The following is a 15000-nucleotide window of genomic DNA, read 5'->3' on the forward strand; positions in this document are numbered from 1 at the left end:
CCGGCCCGAACACCGGACCCCCGCCGTGGGCTTCCCCATGACAGAGAAGCCCCGGAAGAAAGCCCGGCCGGCCGGGGGCCCTCTCCGACGCGACCCGAAAAGCCTCATCGATCGGGGCGGACGCGGCTGCACGAGGGCAGAGGAGGCAGCGGAGCGCAGAGGCAAAGCCCCAGCAGCCGCGGAACCGCCCGGCCGAAAGCGTGCAACGCACACCACGGCCCCACGGCAGCCCACCAAGGCGCACGCCCCACCGGCCGGCGCCGCCACGGGTGCGGCTGGGCCGAGAGCGGACGGGCTTGGGGGCTCCGCACGCGTGCGAGCGGGGACACGCGTCCCCGGACCGATCCGCTCGCGGATCGGTCCCGGCACAGGGTAGACCGGGGGGGTGCCGCCACCCGCCCGCGGACAACGGCTCTCCTGGCCGGACGACGGAAGGACGGGACCGCCGGGCCGGGGTGGGGATGGCCTTCACCCTTTTCCGCCCAGGGAACCCGTCCGAGCGTTCGAGAAAGGTGCCACCGGCTTTCGCCCGCCCCGCGGCTGGCGCGCTCTCTCTCTCTCTCTCTCTCGGCCTCTCTTTCTCTCCCCTTCGGAAAAGCCGGGGTACGGCACCGATCAACGGAAAAAAAAAAAAAAAAAAAAAAGGCACATGGCGTGCGCGGCCCACAAGGACCCGTGCTAACCACGGGCGCCGGGGGCCCGGGGGGGGGCGAGGCGCGCGCCGCCTTCTCGCTGCCCCCCCCTTCGAAACCCACCGGCATCGCTCGGCTCGGGGCTCGCTCGGGCCCCCGGCTCCACACAACCTCGGCTTTCGTGGGCCCGCACGCTTCTCGGTGCCGCGGCTTAGGGCCGCGAGAGGAAAAGGCCATCGGAGGCCGGGCGGGCGGGGGCCCCCCACAGCACCCGCACACGCCCTTGAAAAAATAGCAACGGACCGCCCGGGGCAGAAGCGGGCTCGGTCGCCACGACCGAGGAAGGGCGAGGCGCCGCCGCCTCGCCCGCGACCTTCCGGGGGTTGCTCTCTGCCGGGGGCTTCGGTCCGTGCTAGGGCGGGCCGGCCACCGCGGCCGGCCCCTCTCTGCCCGCGAAAAAAACAGCCCGCCCGCAAGGCGGGTCCCCGGCTTAAGGCCGAGGAAGGGGGTGACTTCAACAGCACGCGCCGGTGGGACGGGGTGCCGCCACCCCGGCTCCACGGCTCATCGGGCGACCGCCGTCACCGAGCCCCTCCGGCCACGCGGCGAATGCCGAGGCCAGGCCGCGCGCCCCACCGCTGCCCTTCCGACACGGACACGCTGGCAAACAGGTCGGGAGCGGGGGAACCGGGCGCCGCCACCGCGGCGGGCTGGCCGGGCCTTGCTCGGGGAGGAGGCTCTCGGGCGAGGGCCGGGGAAAAAAAAAGCCCGGCCGCGTCGACCCCCGGCTGCCGGCCACTGCCACCGGACCGGCTGCCGGAAAAATGCCTGCCGGAGCGGGCCCCGGCTTAAGGCCAGGCGGAAAAGGGACGAGGCGCCGCCGCCTCACCTGCCACCGATCGTCCCAGGGGGGCCGCCCCCCCTTCAACCGGGCCGGCACGGCAGCCGACCGGAGCGGAGCAACACACACGCGGGGCTTCTCACCGCCTCGCTGCGGCCAGCGAGCGGCTTCTCGACACGGTCTTTCGGGCCGTCTCTCTCGGCTCTCGGCTCTCTCTCTGGTGGCCCTTCACACTGCCCATTCTCTTCTCTCTGGCTTCTCGGGCAGCTCTCCCCGAAAGAGCGCCCTGGGCAGGACGGGAACCGGGACCAAGCCACGCGGCCCACCCGGCCTAGGCGGCACTCGCTCTGCCCCGACGACCGCGCGGCGCGGCCGCCCTATCCTCCGCCTTGCGACGCAGGCACCCTGGAAACCTGCGGGGACGCGGCCCGTCACCTCGCTCCCAATATACGGAAAGATAAGTCCAAGGCCGCCGACGCCTCCAAGGAGACGAGTGGAAGTCGACCGGGAGGGTGCGCCAGCGCAGGCCGACCGCTACGTCGACATAGCCGGAGGCAGCCTGGAACAGCGACCCCTTGGTGAACTTCCGCAGGCGGCCGCGACACCAGGTCTACCCGGGCGGACGGAGACCAGGTCTACCCCGGCTCCGGGATACCAGGTCTACCCCGGCCGCCGGGTACAAGGTCTACCCCGTCTCCGGGATACCAGGTCTACCCCGGCCGCCGGGTACAAGGTCTACCCCGGCTCCTGGATACCAGGTCTACCCCGGCCGCCGGGTACAAGGTCTACCCCGTCTCCTGGATACCAGGTCTACCCCGGCCGCCGGGTACAAGGTCTACCCCGGCTCCTGGATACCAGGTCTACCCCGGCCGCCGGGTACAAGGTCTACCCCGTCTCCTGGATACCAGGTCTACCCCGGCCGCCGGGTACAAGGTCTACCCCGGCTCCTGGATACCAGGTCTACCCCGGCCGCCGGGTACAAGGTCTACCCCGGCTCCTGGATACCAGGTCTACCCCGGCCGCCGGGTACAAGGTCTACCCCGTCTCCTGGATACCAGGTCTACCCCGGCCGCCGGGTACAAGGTCTACCCCGTCTCCTGGATACCAGGTCTACCCCGGCCGCCGGGTACAAGGTCTACCCCGGCTCCGGGATACCAGGTCTACCCCGGCCGCCGGGTACAAGGTCTACCCCGGCTCCTGGATACCAGGTCTACCCCGGCCGCCGGGTACAAGGTCTACCCCGGCTCCGGGATACCAGGTCTACCCCGGCCGCCGGGTACAAGGTCTACCCCGGCTCCGGGATACCAGGTCTACCCCGGCCGCCGGGTACAAGGTCTACCCCGGCTCCTGGATACCAGGTCTACCCCGGCCGCCGGGTACAAGGTCTACCCCGTCTCCTGGATACCAGGTCTACCCCGGCCGCCGGGTACAAGGTCTACCCCGTCTCCTGGATACCAGGTCTACCCCGGCCGCCGGGTACAAGGTCTACCCCGGCTCCTGGATACCAGGTCTACCCCGGCCGCCGGGTACAAGGTCTACCCCGTCTCCTGGATACCAGGTCTACCCCGGCCGCCGGGTACAAGGTCTACCCCGTCTCCTGGATACCAGGTCTACCCCGGCCGCCGGGTACAAGGTCTACCCCGGCTCCGGGATACCAGGTCTACCCCGGCCGCCGGGTACAAGGTCTACCCCGGCTCCTGGATACCAGGTCTACCCCGGCCGCCGGGTACAAGGTCTACCCCGGCTCCGGGATACCAGGTCTACCCCGGCCGCCGGGTACAAGGTCTACCCCGGCTCCGGGATACCAGGTCTACCCCGGCCGCCGGGTACAAGGTCTACCCCGGCTCCGGGATACCAGGTCTACCCCGGCCGCCGGGTACAAGGTCTACCCCGGCTCCTGGATACCAGGTCTACCCCGGCCGCCGGGTACAAGGTCTACCCCGTCTCCTGGATACCAGGTCTACCCCGGCCGCCGGGTACAAGGTCTACCCCGTCTCCTGGATACCAGGTCTACCCCGGCCGCCGGGTACAAGGTCTACCCCGTCTCCTGGATACCAGGTCTACCCCGGCCGCCGGGTACAAGGTCTACCCCGTCTCCTGGATACCAGGTCTACCCCGGCCGCCGGGTACAAGGTCTACCCCGTCTCCTGGATACCAGGTCTACCCCGGCCGCCGGGTACAAGGTCTACCCCGGCTCCGGGATACCAGGTCTACCCCGGCCGCCGGGTACAAGGTCTACCCCGGCTCCTGGATACCAGGTCTACCCCGGCCGCCGGGTACAAGGTCTACCCCGGCTCCGGGATACCAGGTCTACCCCGGCCGCCGGGTACAAGGTCTACCCCGGCTCCGGGATACCAGGTCTACCCCGGCCGCCGCGTACAAGGTCTACCCCGGCTCCTGGATACCAGGTCTACCCCGGCCGCCGGGTACAAGGTCTACCCCGTCTCCTGGATACCAGGTCTACCCCGGCCGCCGGGTACAAGGTCTACCCCGTCTCCTGGATACCAGGTCTACCCCGGCCGCCGGGTACAAGGTCTACCCCGGCTCCTGGATACCAGGTCTACCCCGGCCGCCGGGTACAAGGTCTACCCCGGCTCCTGGATACCAGGTCTACCCCGGCCGCCGGGTACAAGGTCTACCCCGTCTCCTGGATACCAGGTCTACCCCGGCCGCCGGGTACAAGGTCTACCCCGGCTCCGGGATACCAGGTCTACCCCGGCCGCCGGGTACAAGGTCTACCCCGGCTCCTGGATACCAGGTCTACCCCGGCCGCCGGGTACAAGGTCTACCCCGGCTCCGGGATACCAGGTCTACCCCGGCCGCCGGGTACAAGGTCTACCCCGGCTCCGGGATACCAGGTCTACCCCGGCCGCCGGGTACAAGGTCTACCCCGGCTCCTGGATACCAGGTCTACCCCGGCCGCCGGGTACAAGGTCTACCCCGGCTCCGGGATACCAGGTCTACCCCGGCCGCCGGGTACAAGGTCTACCCCGTCTCCTGGATACCAGGTCTACCCCGGCCGCCGGGTACAAGGTCTACCCCGGCTCCTGGATACCAGGTCTACCCCGGCCGCCGGGTACAAGGTCTACCCCGGCTCCGGGATACCAGGTCTACCCCGGCCGCCGGGTACAAGGTCTACCCCGGCTCCGGGATACCAGGTCTACCCCGGCCGCCGGGTACAAGGTCTACCCCGTCTCCTGGATACCAGGTCTACCCCGGCCGCCTGGAACAAGGTCTACCCCGGCCGCCGGGATACCAGGTCTACCCCGGCCGCCGGGTACAAGGTCTACCCCGTCTCCGGGATACCAGGTCTACCCCGGCCGCCGGGTACAAGGTCTACCCCGTCTCCTGGATACCAGGTCTACCCCGGCCGCCGGGTACAAGGTCTACCCCGTCTCCTGGATACCAGGTCTACCCCGGCCGCCGGGTACAAGGTCTACCCCGGCTCCGGGATACCAGGTCTACCCCGGCCGCCGGGTACAAGGTCTACCCCGGCTCCGGGATACCAGGTCTACCCCGGCCGCCGGGTACAAGGTCTACCCCGGCTCCGGGATACCAGGTCTACCCCGGCCGCCGGGTACAAGGTCTACCCCGTCTCCGGGATACCAGGTCTACCCCGGCCGCCGGGTACAAGGTCTACCCCGTCTCCTGGATACCAGGTCTACCCCGGCCGCCGGGTACAAGGTCTACCCCGTCTCCTGGATACCAGGTCTACCCCGGCCGCCGGGTACAAGGTCTACCCCGTCTCCTGGATACCAGGTCTACCCCGGCCGCCGGGTACAAGGTCTACCCCGTCTCCTGGATACCAGGTCTACCCCGGCCGCCGGGTACAAGGTCTACCCCGTCTCCTGGATACCAGGTCTACCCCGGCCGCCGGGTACAAGGTCTACCCCGTCTCCGGGATACCAGGTCTACCCCGGCCGCCGGGTACAAGGTCTACCCCGTCTCCTGGATACCAGGTCTACCCCGGCCGCCGGGTACAAGGTCTACCCCGGCTCCTGGATACCAGGTCTACCCCGGCCGCCGGGTACAAGGTCTACCCCGGCTCCGGGATACCAGGTCTACCCCGGCCGCCGGGTACAAGGTCTACCCCGGCTCCTGGATACCAGGTCTACCCCGGCCGCCGGGTACAAGGTCTACCCCGTCTCCTGGATACCAGGTCTACCCCGGCCGCCGGGTACAAGGTCTACCCCGGCTCCGGGATACCAGGTCTACCCCGGCCGCCGGGTACAAGGTCTACCCCGGCTCCGGGATACCAGGTGTAGCCCGGGGGGCCGGACAACGGGTCTACCCCGGCGCCCGGAGGAAAAGTCTACTCCGGGGCCATGGCAAGAGGTATTTCCCCATACCCGGGTAGTAGAGCGTTTCTCAATGGCCGGCTTTACCTTTTTTTGCCTGGTGGGGGTGGGGGGGGCGGGCGCGAGGGGGGGGGCTCGGTGTGGGTTTTTTTGGGGGGTGGGGGAATGTGCGTTGCGGGACTTTTGGTTCGAGTTTTCTGGGTTTGTTTTAGGAGTTACGGGGTTATCCCTTTGTTTTTTGTGGCTTGGTTCCCCTTGGTCTGGTTTGGGGTTCGGGTTTCATTTCCCGCGCTTCCCCTTTCCTCCCTTCTCGAAGAGAACGACTCTTCTGTTCCCTCGGCGCAAGAAACTGATCCGGAAAAGGAATTTTCTTGACGAACTTTATTTCTTTCCCTCTGGTACCCAGAGCGATCCCAGACCAAGCTGACAGGCAGCCTGCGTCAGCCTGCCGTCGAAGCAGCGTCAGCAGCCCCCTCCGCCCGGGGTGCCGCGCAGCCCTACCCGGCCGAACGGAATTTCAGTGGGGCCAGCGCGCAAGGGAAGCGAGGGAGGGAGGGAGGGACGGGGGGGCGGGGGGGGGAAGGGAGGGAGAGAGAGACAGAGAGAGAGGGGCACGGTGACACACACGCCGGCTCCACACACTCGCAATCCGACGCCGCCCCCTCAGAGCCCGCCCATCGACGGTTGGGGGCGCCCCGCCTGAAGACTTTCCCTGCCTCCGCCCATCGACGGTTGGGGGCGCCCCGCCCTGCCCCATCAGACTCCCCGGCGCCGCTCGCAGACTACTTTCCCCACCCCCGTCGCCGTCCCCCGCCCGCTCTCTCCTCGGCCGGTTCGCACACCCGCAGCGGCGGGAGGGCCAGGAGCGGGCCGACACCGAGGAAGGCGGGTCCTTCGGCCAGCAGGGCCGGGGCCCGCGGCAGAGGCGGCCCCTTTGCCGAGAAGCCTTCTCTTCGGCTCTCGCCCAGCCTTCTGCTTTGACGGCCTTCTTTCCTTGACGCTCCAGCCCGGCCTGGCCCCGTCCGAGCCCGGGGCAGGACGGCAGCGGGGTGGGGGGGAGGGGGGTCGAGCGGCTGAAGGCAGTGAGGGATCCGGAGACGGAGGCAGGAGCCGGGCCGCTGTCGCTTTGGGCACGGAGGAGGCGGGAGCGCTGCCGGCTCCCAACGGCCGGCTCCTTCCCTCTCTAGACTGGCGCCGGGCGGCCGCAGGGTGGGTCGTGCGCGGGACAGCAGGTCCGCCCGGGACACCAGGGCGACAGTTCTGCCGCAGCAGCCGGGCGGCCGGAGGCCGGGCCCGGAGTAGGACGACAGGTCTACCCCGGCGCCCGGAACACCAGGTCTACCCCGGCTCCAGGGCAACAGGCCTACCCCGGCGCCCGGAATTCCAGGTCTACCCCGGTGCCCGGAACACCAGGTCTACCCCGGCTCCAGGAGAACAGGCCTACCCCGGCGCCCGGAATTCCAGGTCTACCCCGGCTCCAGGGGAACAGGCCTACCCCGGCGCCCGGAATTCCAGGTCTACCCCGGCTCCCGGAAGACCAGGTCTACCCCGGCGCCCGGAAGACCAGGTCTACCCCGAGGCTTCCGTGCACCAGGTCTACCCCGGCGCCCGGAAGACCAGGTCTACCCCGAGGCTTCCGTGCACCAGGTCTACCCCGGCGCCCGGAACACCAGGTCTACCCCGGCTCCAGGGGAACAGGCCTACCCCGGCGCCCGGAATTCCAGGTCTACCCCGGCGCCCGGAAGACCAGGTCTACCCCGAGGCTTCCGTGCACCAAGTCTACCCCGGCGCTCGGAACACCAGGTCTACCCCGGCTCCCGGAACACCAGGTCTACCCCGGCTCCAGGGGAACAGGCCTACCCCGGCGCCCGGAATTCCAGGTCTACCCCGGCGCCCGGAAGACCAGGTCTACCCCGAGGCTTCCGTGCACCAAGTCTACCCCGGCGCTCGGAACACCAGGTCTACCCCGGCTCCAGGGGAACAGGCCTACCCCGGCGCCCGGAATTCCAGGTCTACCCCGGCGCCCGGAAGACCAGGTCTACCCCGAGGCTTCCGTGCACCAAGTCTACCCCGGCGCTCGGAACACCAGGTCTACCCCGGCTCCCGGAAGACCAGGTCTACCCCGAGGCTTCCGTGCACCAGGTCTACCCCGGCTCCCGGAACACCAGGTCTACCCCGGCTCCAGGGGAACAGGTCTACCCCGGCGCCCGGAATTCCAGGTCTACCCCGGCTCCCGGAAGACCAGGTCTACCCCGGCTCCAGGAGAACAGGCCTACCCCGGCGCCCGGAATTCCAGGTCTACCCCGGCTCCCGGAAGACCAGGTCTACCCCGGCGCCCGGAAGACCAGGTCTACCCCGAGGCTTCCGTGCACCAGGTCTACCCCGGCGCCCGGAAGACCAGGTCTACCCCGAGGCTTCCGTGCACCAGGTCTACCCCGGCGCCCGGAACACCAGGTCTACCCCGGCTCCAGGGGAACAGGCCTACCCCGGCGCCCGGAATTCCAGGTCTACCCCGGCGCCCGGAAGACCAGGTCTACCCCGAGGCTTCCGTGCACCAAGTCTACCCCGGCGCTCGGAACACCAGGTCTACCCCGGCTCCCGGAACACCAGGTCTACCCCGGCTCCAGGGGAACAGGCCTACCCCGGCGCCCGGAATTCCAGGTCTACCCCGGCGCCCGGAAGACCAGGTCTACCCCGAGGCTTCCGTGCACCAAGTCTACCCCGGCGCTCGGAACACCAGGTCTACCCCGGCTCCAGGGGAACAGGCCTACCCCGGCGCCCGGAATTCCAGGTCTACCCCGGCGCCCGGAAGACCAGGTCTACCCCGAGGCTTCCGTGCACCAAGTCTACCCCGGCGCTCGGAACACCAGGTCTACCCCGGCTCCCGGAAGACCAGGTCTACCCCGAGGCTTCCGTGCACCAGGTCTACCCCGGCTCCCGGAACACCAGGTCTACCCCGGCTCCAGGGGAACAGGTCTTCCCCGGCGCCCGGAATTCCAGGTCTACCCCGGCTCCCGGAAGACCAGGTCTACCCCGGCTCCAGGAGAACAGGCCTACCCCGGCGCCCGGAATTCCAGGTCTACCCCGGCTCCCGGAAGACCAGGTCTACCCCGGCGCCCGGAAGACCAGGTCTACCCCGAGGCTTCCGTGCACCAGGTCTACCCCGGCGCCCGGAAGACCAGGTCTACCCCGAGGCTTCCGTGCACCAAGTCTACCCCGGCGCCCGGAAGACCAGGTCTACCCCGAGGCTTCCGTGCACCAGGTCTACCCCGGCGCCCGGAACACCAGGTCTACCCCGGCTCCAGGGGAACAGGCCTACCCCGGCGCCCGGAATTCCAGGTCTACCCCGGCGCCCGGAAGACCAGGTCTACCCCGAGGCTTCCGTGCACCAAGTCTACCCCGGCGCTCGGAACACCAGGTCTACCCCGGCTCCCGGAACACCAGGTCTACCCCGGCTCCAGGGGAACAGGCCTACCCCGGCGCCCGGAATTCCAGGTCTACCCCGGCGCCCGGAAGACCAGGTCTACCCCGAGGCTTCCGTGCACCAAGTCTACCCCGGCGCTCGGAACACCAGGTCTACCCCGGCTCCAGGGGAACAGGCCTACCCCGGCGCCCGGAATTCCAGGTCTACCCCGGCGCCCGGAAGACCAGGTCTACCCCGAGGCTTCCGTGCACCAAGTCTACCCCGGCGCTCGGAACACCAGGTCTACCCCGGCTCCCGGAAGACCAGGTCTACCCCGAGGCTTCCGTGCACCAGGTCTACCCCGGCTCCCGGAACACCAGGTCTACCCCGGCTCCAGGGGAACAGGTCTACCCCGGCGCCCGGAATTCCAGGTCTACCCCGGCTCCCGGAAGACCAGGTCTACCCCGGCTCCAGGAGAACAGGCCTACCCCGGCGCCCGGAATTCCAGGTCTACCCCGGCTCCCGGAAGACCAGGTCTACCCCGGCGCCCGGAAGACCAGGTCTACCCCGAGGCTTCCGTGCACCAGGTCTACCCCGGCGCCCGGAAGACCAGGTCTACCCCGAGGCTTCCGTGCACCAGGTCTACCCCGGCGCCCGGAACACCAGGTCTACCCCGGCTCCAGGGGAACAGGCCTACCCCGGCGCCCGGAATTCCAGGTCTACCCCGGCGCCCGGAAGACCAGGTCTACCCCGAGGCTTCCGTGCACCAAGTCTACCCCGGCGCTCGGAACACCAGGTCTACCCCGGCTCCCGGAACACCAGGTCTACCCCGGCTCCAGGGGAACAGGCCTACCCCGGCGCCCGGAATTCCAGGTCTACCCCGGCGCCCGGAAGACCAGGTCTACCCCGAGGCTTCCGTGCACCAAGTCTACCCCGGCGCTCGGAACACCAGGTCTACCCCGGCTCCAGGGGAACAGGCCTACCCCGGCGCCCGGAATTCCAGGTCTACCCCGGCGCCCGGAAGACCAGGTCTACCCCGAGGCTTCCGTGCACCAAGTCTACCCCGGCGCTCGGAACACCAGGTCTACCCCGGCTCCCGGAAGACCAGGTCTACCCCGAGGCTTCCGTGCACCAGGTCTACCCCGGCTCCCGGAACACCAGGTCTACCCCGGCTCCAGGGGAACAGGTCTACCCCGGCGCCCGGAATTCCAGGTCTACCCCGGCTCCCGGAAGACCAGGTCTACCCCGGCTCCAGGAGAACAGGCCTACCCCGGCGCCCGGAATTCCAGGTCTACCCCGGCTCCCGGAAGACCAGGTCTACCCCGGCGCCCGGAAGACCAGGTCTACCCCGAGGCTTCCGTGCACCAGGTCTACCCCGGCGCCCGGAAGACCAGGTCTACCCCGAGGCTTCCGTGCACCAAGTCTACCCCGGCGCCCGGAAGACCAGGTCTACCCCGAGGCTTCCGTGCACCAGGTCTACCCCGGCGCCCGGAACACCAGGTCTACCCCGGCTCCAGGGGAACAGGCCTACCCCGGCGCCCGGAATTCCAGGTCTACCCCGGCGCCCGGAAGACCAGGTCTACCCCGAGGCTTCCGTGCACCAAGTCTACCCCGGCGCTCGGAACACCAGGTCTACCCCGGCTCCCGGAACACCAGGTCTACCCCGGCTCCAGGGGAACAGGCCTACCCCGGCGCCCGGAATTCCAGGTCTACCCCGGCGCCCGGAAGACCAGGTCTACCCCGAGGCTTCCGTGCACCAAGTCTACCCCGGCGCTCGGAACACCAGGTCTACCCCGGCTCCAGGGGAACAGGCCTACCCCGGCGCCCGGAATTCCAGGTCTACCCCGGCGCCCGGAAGACCAGGTCTACCCCGAGGCTTCCGTGCACCAAGTCTACCCCGGCGCTCGGAACACCAGGTCTACCCCGGCGCCCGGAAGACCAGGTCTACCCCGAGGCTTCCGTGCACCAGGTCTACCCCGGCTCCCGGAACACCAGGTCTACCCCGGCTCCAGGGGAACAGGTCTACCCCGGCGCCCGGAATTCCAGGTCTACCCCGGCTCCCGGAAGACCAGGTCTACCCCGGCTCCAGGAGAACAGGCCTACCCCGGCGCCCGGAATTCCAGGTCTACCCCGGCTCCCGGAAGACCAGGTCTACCCCGGCGCCCGGAAGACCAGGTCTACCCCGAGGCTTCCGTGCACCAGGTCTACCCCGGCGCCCGGAAGACCAGGTCTACCCCGAGGCTTCCGTGCACCAGGTCTACCCCGGCGCCCGGAACACCAGGTCTACCCCGGCTCCAGGGGAACAGGCCTACCCCGGCGCCCGGAATTCCAGGTCTACCCCGGCGCCCGGAAGACCAGGTCTACCCCGAGGCTTCCGTGCACCAAGTCTACCCCGGCGCTCGGAACACCAGGTCTACCCCGGCTCCCGGAACACCAGGTCTACCCCGGCTCCAGGGGAACAGGCCTACCCCGGCGCCCGGAATTCCAGGTCTACCCCGGCGCCCGGAAGACCAGGTCTACCCCGAGGCTTCCGTGCACCAAGTCTACCCCGGCGCTCGGAACACCAGGTCTACCCCGGCTCCAGGGGAACAGGCCTACCCCGGCGCCCGGAATTCCAGGTCTACCCCGGCGCCCGGAAGACCAGGTCTACCCCGAGGCTTCCGTGCACCAAGTCTACCCCGGCGCTCGGAACACCAGGTCTACCCCGGCTCCCGGAAGACCAGGTCTACCCCGAGGCTTCCGTGCACCAGGTCTACCCCGGCTCCCGGAACACCAGGTCTACCCCGGCTCCAGGGGAACAGGTCTACCCCGGCGCCCGGAATTCCAGGTCTACCCCGGCTCCCGGAAGACCAGGTCTACCCCGGCTCCAGGAGAACAGGCCTACCCCGGCGCCCGGAATTCCAGGTCTACCCCGGCTCCCGGAAGACCAGGTCTACCCCGGCGCCCGGAAGACCAGGTCTACCCCGAGGCTTCCGTGCACCAGGTCTACCCCGGCGCCCGGAAGACCAGGTCTACCCCGAGGCTTCCGTGCACCAAGTCTACCCCGGCGCCCGGAAGACCAGGTCTACCCCGAGGCTTCCGTGCACCAGGTCTACCCCGGCGCCCGGAACACCAGGTCTACCCCGGCTCCAGGGGAACAGGCCTACCCCGGCGCCCGGAATTCCAGGTCTACCCCGGCGCCCGGAAGACCAGGTCTACCCCGAGGCTTCCGTGCACCAAGTCTACCCCGGCGCTCGGAACACCAGGTCTACCCCGGCTCCCGGAACACCAGGTCTACCCCGGCTCCAGGGGAACAGGCCTACCCCGGCGCCCGGAATTCCAGGTCTACCCCGGCGCCCGGAAGACCAGGTCTACCCCGAGGCTTCCGTGCACCAAGTCTACCCCGGCGCTCGGAACACCAGGTCTACCCCGGCTCCAGGGGAACAGGCCTACCCCGGCGCCCGGAATTCCAGGTCTACCCCGGCGCCCGGAAGACCAGGTCTACCCCGAGGCTTCCGTGCACCAAGTCTACCCCGGCGCTCGGAACACCAGGTCTACCCCGGCGCCCGGAAGACCAGGTCTACCCCGAGGCTTCCGTGCACCAGGTCTACCCCGGCTCCCGGAACACCAGGTCTACCCCGGCTCCAGGGGAACAGGTCTACCCCGGCGCCCGGAATTCCAGGTCTACCCCGGCTCCCGGAAGACCAGGTCTACCCCGGCTCCAGGAGAACAGGCCTACCCCGGCGCCCGGAATTCCAGGTCTACCCCGGCTCCCGGAAGACCAGGTCTACCCCGGCGCCCGGAAGACCAGGTCTACCCCGAGGCTTCCGTGCACCAGGTCTACCCCGGCGCCCGGAAGACCAGGTCTACCCCGAGGCTTCCGTGCACCAGGTCTACCCCGGCGCCCGGAACACCAGGTCTACCCCGGCTCCAGGGGAACAGGCCTACCCCGGCGCCCGGAATTCCAGGTCTACCCCGGCGCCCGGAAGACCAGGTCTACCCCGAGGCTTCCGTGCACCAAGTCTACCCCGGCGCTCGGAACACCAGGTCTACCCCGGCTCCCGGAACACCAGGTCTACCCCGGCTCCAGGGGAACAGGCCTACCCCGGCGCCCGGAATTCCAGGTCTACCCCGGCGCCCGGAAGACCAGGTCTACCCCGAGGCTTCCGTGCACCAAGTCTACCCCGGCGCTCGGAACACCAGGTCTACCCCGGCTCCAGGGGAACAGGCCTACCCCGGCGCCCGGAATTCCAGGTCTACCCCGGCGCCCGGAAGACCAGGTCTACCCCGAGGCTTCCGTGCACCAAGTCTACCCCGGCGCTCGGAACACCAGGTCTACCCCGGCTCCCGGAAGACCAGGTCTACCCCGAGGCTTCCGTGCACCAGGTCTACCCCGGCTCCCGGAACACCAGGTCTACCCCGGCTCCAGGGGAACAGGTCTACCCCGGCGCCCGGAATTCCAGGTCTACCCCGGCTCCCGGAAGACCAGGTCTACCCCGGCTCCAGGAGAACAGGCCTACCCCGGCGCCCGGAATTCCAGGTCTACCCCGGCTCCCGGAAGACCAGGTCTACCCCGGCGCCCGGAAGACCAGGTCTACCCCGAGGCTTCCGTGCACCAGGTCTACCCCGGCGCCCGGAAGACCAGGTCTACCCCGAGGCTTCCGTGCACCAGGTCTACCCCGGCGCCCGGAACACCAGGTCTACCCCGGCTCCAGGGGAACAGGCCTACCCCGGCGCCCGGAATTCCAGGTCTACCCCGGCGCCCGGAAGACCAGGTCTACCCCGAGGCTTCCGTGCACCAAGTCTACCCCGGCGCTCGGAACACCAGGTCTACCCCGGCTCCCGGAACACCAGGTCTACCCCGGCTCCAGGGGAACAGGCCTACCCCGGCGCCCGGAATTCCAGGTCTACCCCGGCGCCCGGAAGACCAGGTCTACCCCGAGGCTTCCGTGCACCAAGTCTACCCCGGCGCTCGGAACACCAGGTCTACCCCGGCTCCAGGGGAACAGGCCTACCCCGGCGCCCGGAATTCCAGGTCTACCCCGGCGCCCGGAAGACCAGGTCTACCCCGAGGCTTCCGTGCACCAAGTCTACCCCGGCGCTCGGAACACCAGGTCTACCCCGGCTCCCGGAAGACCAGGTCTACCCCGAGGCTTCCGTGCACCAGGTCTACCCCGGCTCCCGGAACACCAGGTCTACCCCGGCTCCAGGGGAACAGGTCTACCCCGGCGCCCGGAATTCCAGGTCTACCCCGGCTCCCGGAAGACCAGGTCTACCCCGGCTCCAGGAGAACAGGCCTACCCCGGCGCCCGGAATTCCAGGTCTACCCCGGCTCCCGGAAGACCAGGTCTACCCCGGCGCCCGGAAGACCAGGTCTACCCCGAGGCTTCCGTGCACCAGGTCTACCCCGGCGCCCGGAAGACCAGGTCTACCCCGAGGCTTCCGTGCACCAAGTCTACCCCGGCGCCCGGAAGACCAGGTCTACCCCGAGGCTTCCGTGCACCAGGTCTACCCCGGCGCCCGGAACACCAGGTCTACCCCGGCTCCAGGGGAACAGGCCTACCCCGGCGCCCGGAATTCCAGGTCTACCCCGGCGCCCGGAAGACCAGGTCTACCCCGAGGCTTCCGTGCACCAAGTCTACCCCGGCGCTCGGAACACCAGGTCTACCCCGGCTCCCGGAACACCAGGTCTACCCCGGCTCCAGGGGAACAGGCCTACCCCGGCGCCCGGAATTCCAGGTCTACCCCGGCGCCCGGAAGACCAGGTCTACCCCGAGGCTTCCGTGCACCAAGTCTACCCCGGCGCTCGGAACACCAGGTCTACCCCGGCTCCAGGGGAACAGGCCT

The sequence above is a fragment of the Lonchura striata genome, chromosome 33 (genome assembly GCF_050655825.1).
Source record: "Lonchura striata isolate lonStrDom1 chromosome 33, ASM5065582v1, whole genome shotgun sequence".
NCBI lineage: Eukaryota > Metazoa > Chordata > Aves > Passeriformes > Estrildidae > Lonchura > Lonchura striata.